Genomic DNA, 6,000 nt, shown 5'->3' on the forward strand with positions numbered 1-6,000 from the left:
CGGCGGGCGCGCGCGCCCAGCGTGCCGCGGATGGGCCGGTAGGGCGTGGGGGAAACTTTCGCTCCCTAGTTAAGGAAGGAAAAGCCGCGCGAGTTCCAGTTCTCAGATGAAGCGGGTGCCTGGTTTTGTTTGCGTCTTTTCCTTAGGCCGGCGGTTTTTGGTTTTGTTTTTGTTTTTGCGGTACGCGGGCCTCTCACTGTTGTGGCCTCTCCCGTTGCGGAGCACAGGCTCCGGACGCGCAGGCTCAACGGCCATGGCTCACGGGCCCAGCCGCTCCGCGGCATATGGGATCCTCCCGGACCGGGGCACGAACCCATATCCCCTGCATCGGCAGGCGGACTCTCAACCACTGCACCACCAGGGAAGCCCAGGCCGGCGGTTTTTGAAGTAATTTCTAATCCCAGTGAAGAGAAGGAGCAAGGATGAAAATGCTCAAGTTACTGACAGCAAACAAGGTTCCTCCTAGTACATTACTTACCGCAGGAGGCGGCAAAATGCGTGTATTTGCAAAGACTGGTGCGAACACGGTGGCTTCTCTACATTTCATGGTTGGATATGCCATTGCTAGACAGCCATGGAATGCAGAAGACCCCATATACGATCCTTGTCCGAGTATAGACTCTTCCAAAAAATCTTCCTTAGTACCCTAAGTTATTATTGCCACACTCTGTAATCTTGCAGCCCCTAGTTTTTACGTGTTTACCTAGCCCTTTGTACGTTCTGCGTCTATTAGGACCAAGAACAGTTTGATTTCTTGACGTCTGTAGGCGTTCTTTCCTTCGCAGATCCTAGCCCACATCACATTAAATACATTAAAATACAGCCATACTCGATCCTGACTCTAAGTTTGCTTTAACAAATGTTGAAATCATGTCTATAAATTCACTTTGAAACTGCTTGGCAGTCCTGAAAAACCAAGAGAAGTTATTAGCAGAATAGAACAGTAACAATCTTTAAAAAGAATCAAGTGGCAGGAAATAAAGTCACAAGTGTTGGAATAAATAGTAGAATGTATACTTATTGCTTTGTGGATTTGCAGTTTGGAATATCCGATCGACAAACTCTCCCAGGAAGGAACAAGAAAGGATTTTTAAAAATAGAAAATACCAAAATAAAATTAAGAGGTAAGGAGAATAGAAGTAGAACTGTTAATAATAGCATTTTCCAGAAAGAGAAAAATTTAAATAATTAGGAGGAAATATTTAAAGGGATAATGGGGAAAGTTTCTCTTAACTTGAAAAATAAGAGAATGACTTAAGAAAGGACCCAAGTGTTAAAAACTGGGCTTTGGAGGAAAAACAAATCTGAAATTTTAAATGACAGGAAAGATTCTGAAATCTTCCAGAGGAAAAGAACAGAGCACCTATCAAGGGACAAGAGTCAGATTGACATTAACAGCCATACTAGGTGCATGAAATCAGTGGGTTATTAAAGTGTTGACTTCCAAACAGCTAAGGATGGCAGTCACACTAAGCCAGCCTCTTGCATACACTTTTAGAGGAGGGCCAAAGAACTGAGTCAAGTGGGCATCACTGAAGACAGTACTCTTGGAATTTACCTGGACTCTACAGCTAAAATCAGACCACTGAATTGGTCAAATTTCTGTACACTTGAGTTTCTGACAGTTCTGTCACTATTGCAAAACTAATTTCCTCTGTGGATACAGACCAGATTTCTAGTGTACATTAACACCGGACAATGCTGTTGGTGTGCAAAGCCTATAGCCTCTCTGACACATCAAACACCCTGAAAACAAATAAGTGTGTGCTTAAAATGGACACAGATAAAGGATATTGCCTTTGTATGGATCTGGGCTAAAGCAGTGTAAGAATATCTTTAAGAAACTCATGAGTGTGGAGTTAGCTACAAAGTAGCTCTTGCCCAAGGTACCTATTGTTCCTATTGGCACTGCCTGTCACTTGCAGAGAGATTGCAGTGGGTCACTCACTCACCTAATCATTAAGGAAAAAGTATATTTTCACTTGAGCTAATTCTTATTTTTTTGGGGGCGGGTATAGTTGTTTCCCAATGTTGTGCTAGTTTCTACTGTACACCGAAGTGGAGTTCCCTGTGCTATACAGCAGGTTCTCATTAATTATCTATTTTATCCATAGTAGTGTATATATGTCAATCCCAATCTCCCAATTCATCCCACTGCCCCCCCTTCCCCCTCTTGGTGTCCATATGTTTATTCTTTACATCTGTGTCTCTATTTCTGCCATTTACAGGCAACTCTGCAGGAGCTACATTATCCTTGATTCCATAGTACATGTTCAGAAAACACGTTTTTGCACCTGCTCTCTAGCTTTCACATGGTATATCCATGTCTGAGGTTGGGAAGGCTGGACCAAGGGTCTAGGCAGCTCAGCTGGGTTCAGGAAACTATTCCACAAGCCAATAAACTGCAGAGGGAGATTTGCAAATGTAGTGGCTGGAAAAGCCACAATGCTTCTCTTCAAATCTTCCTGGAGCTGACCTACTGCAAGTAGTTGTCACTCTGGCTGAAATGTGTTGTATTATAGCCATGCACTAGCCGCTTATATTATTGATTGTGAAATATCCTTTCATCAGGATCCACAGAGCGACATGCAAGAAAATAAAGAAGATATAAATAAGTGGAAATATCCCATTTTCGTGAATTGGAAGATTTATTACTGTTAAGATCAATACTACCCAAAGCTTTCTACCAGCTAAATGCAGTCATTATCCCAATGGCATTTTTTGCAGAAATTAAAAAACCCATCCTAAAGTTCATTCGGAATCTCAAGAAGCCCAAATACCCAAAACAATCAAAGAAAAACATGCAGGTATCACACAAGTTATTTCTGCTCAGTCAAGCTTTCAGTAGTCTATTTTTCAAAGAGAACAACCTGTAGTACAAGACTGTTTAGAGAAGGCCCAATTTAAACATCTCTATGGATGAGAATGAAAATAATATGTACAGTACAAATTTAGTCACCTGCCATCAAAAGAAAGTATTTGAGTTGGCAAAAATGATCCCAAACCACGTGATTTGGCATCTGAAGACACATTCTAACGAAAAACTGTAACCTCCTAATGATAACATTTCTGGATACAAAGAGAACTACATAGAGAACTACATAAAGCTTTCTGTAATGGTGGGACTTGGTAGGCACAGGCAAGACAGGAGAAAAAGTGTCTCTCAAAAGCCAAATGCTAACTTTCACCCAGTACTCAAAGTTTCTCTCAACTTTGAAGTAAAGTTATGTAGTCAGAATTTTCCCTTCTAGGTTAAAGTTTTTCTCTCAGCTTCTTGGGAAACGTCGGCTAGGTATCCAAACAGTTTTTAGATCACACTTGTGGTGGGCCTATTTCATGAAATTTAAATTAATTTTTCCTTGAGCAACCAAATAGGAGAAGCACCATTCCTGCCTCCAAATCTCTTCTAGACTTCAGGTGAAAACAGAAAAAAAGAAAAAAGAAATGACCCCCAAACCCTGGAAAAGTTCAGTAAGCCCAGAATTATGGAGGATATTCCAATATAATTTATCAAGGAGAACATATAAACCACTGTACCTGAGCTTCAATATTGGAATAGGAGCAAATTTCCTGTTGGCATATTTGGCCAAAGAAGACACAGAGAAGCTAGAAGAGCACGGGGATTTAATTGAATTTTTTGTGTTTAACAATTCCCTGAACCAAAAACCCAAGAAGGTAGTTACATCCGATTGGCTAAAAGAAAGCCTCAATTAAAAATCACCTTGTAATTAAGTGGTAGTGTTCCCAATTATAGGATTCACAGAGGCCATCGGTGCTGTAACCTAATATGGCCAGGTTAAGGACTATGGAACTCAACTGATTCAATCATTTGAAAGAGTATTGTGTGAAATATCACATCCTGCGCATTCACACAGATGCACGTAACTATTCGATTGGATATTCCAGAACTTCTCCAAAGAAGTTAAAATTAAAACCAAATATGATGACTCAGTTAAGGATTGTGAAGAAGCTACTTCCATAATACCTTAGTTAAATACTCAGATCCTATAAGCAGAATTTTCTGTCACTGTTTAATTACAGAGAGAAATAATTAGAAAACTGGTAGAAATGTAACAGGCCAAGATTCAAAAAGCCTACCTTAGACTTTCATCTTTTAAATATATACTTGGACAGATTCTTACAGAAAGCATTTCTGGGGTTAGAGAGACCAGCCGAAAACAGAATAGAAAGGATCCTGATCCTTTTTCCAGCCTGCTCATAAGCATCCCAAAAGCCCATGAAGCCCTTGCTTGAACTTTTGAAAAGAAGACAAGATCTTGGATATTATGAAGCTATAAAGCTTACTAGATCTCCAGCGATCTGAAAACAATAAGCAAATCCTTCTACAATACTTATTACATTTAAGAAATTATCACGGCAGTCTTTGCCAATTGAAAAGAACGCAGTCCTCCTCAGAGTGAATATTACAAATGTGCCAAGCTCCAAGATAAATTCTTCGTCACTGAAATTAAGGAAAATGGATTGACAATAATTTTCTCCTCTTCCTTAAAAACTGGTTAGTGTATTTACATATACGTTTGGTGGTTTCATTTTAAAACAAAATTGGATACCTAAGCTTCTGCACCCATTTCCAATGTGGGAAGGGGGGAAGTTTACCCACACCAGCAAGCAATTCTCTGACACCCGCTGCGTGTGCTACTATTCAACGCAATTCTAACACTGTTTATGTGGAGATAGTGCCAGACCCCACAGATGAAGGGTTCAACCCCAAAAGACTGCCCCCTCCCCTCACACTTCAGATACCAATCCCAAATCCACGTTGTCACCTGTGCTTCTGACAAACCAGCTGTCAACTGCAGGTTCCCACGATGCCCTCCTTGAGTTTGCTACAGTGGCTCACAGAACTCAGAGATAACACATTACTTATTAGATTACCTATTTATTATGAAAGGACTTAACTCAGGAACAGCCAGCTAGAAAAGATGAATAGGGCAAGGTATGGGAAAAAGTCAAAAGCCATCTTGCCTTCTCCAAGTGCACCACTCTCATTGTATCTCCATTGTATCTGGTGTTCACCAACCCAGAAGCTCTCTGAACCCCATCCTTTTGGGTTATTATGGAGGCTTCATTACATAAGCATAATTGATTAAATCATTGGTCACTGGTGATTCAACTCAATCTTCAGCTCCTCTCCCCTCCCTGAAGGTGTGGGGGGCGGGTGGTATACATTCATTCAATCACATCTTCTTTATCCATTCATCCATTGATTGACACAATTTGTTTCCATATCTTGCCTATTGTGAATAATGCTGCAATGAACATGGGAGGGCAGATATTTTTTCCAGATCCTGTTTCCCTTTTATATGGGTATATACCCAGAGGTAGACGGATGGATCATATGGTAGTTCTATTTTTAATATTCTGAAGAAACTTAATACCATTTTCCATAGTGGCTGTACCAATTTACATTCTAACCAACAGTGCGCAAGTGTTTCCTTTTCTCCACATCTGTGCCAACACTTCTCTTCTCTTTTTGATAATAGCCAATCTAACAGGTGTGAAGTCTCACTTTAGCTTCAATTTGCGTTCAATTTGCGTTCAATTTGCGTTCCCTGATTTGCATTCGCTGATGATTAGCTATGTTAAGCATCTTTTCATATAGCTGTTGGCCATTTGGATGTCTTCTGAAAAATGTCTCTTCAGGTCTTTGGCCAATTTTTTAGTTGAGTTGTTTTTTTTGATATTGAGTTGTATGAGCTGTTTGTATATTTTGGATATTAACCCCTTATTAGTCATATCATTTGCAAATATTTTCTCCCATTCAGTAGGCTGTCTTTTCATTTTGTTGATGGTTTCCTTTGCCGTGCAAAAGATTTAAGTTTAATTAGGTCCCATTTGTTTCTTTTTGCTTTTATTTCCTTTGCTTAAGGAGACAGACCCCAAAAAATATTGCTATGATTGATGTCAGGAGTGATCTGCCTATGTTTTTCTCTAGGAGTTTTATGGTTTCTGTTCTTATATTTAGATCTTTACTCCACT

The sequence above is a fragment of the Orcinus orca genome, chromosome 21 (assembly GCF_937001465.1).
Source record: "Orcinus orca chromosome 21, mOrcOrc1.1, whole genome shotgun sequence".
Lineage (NCBI taxonomy): Eukaryota > Metazoa > Chordata > Mammalia > Artiodactyla > Delphinidae > Orcinus > Orcinus orca.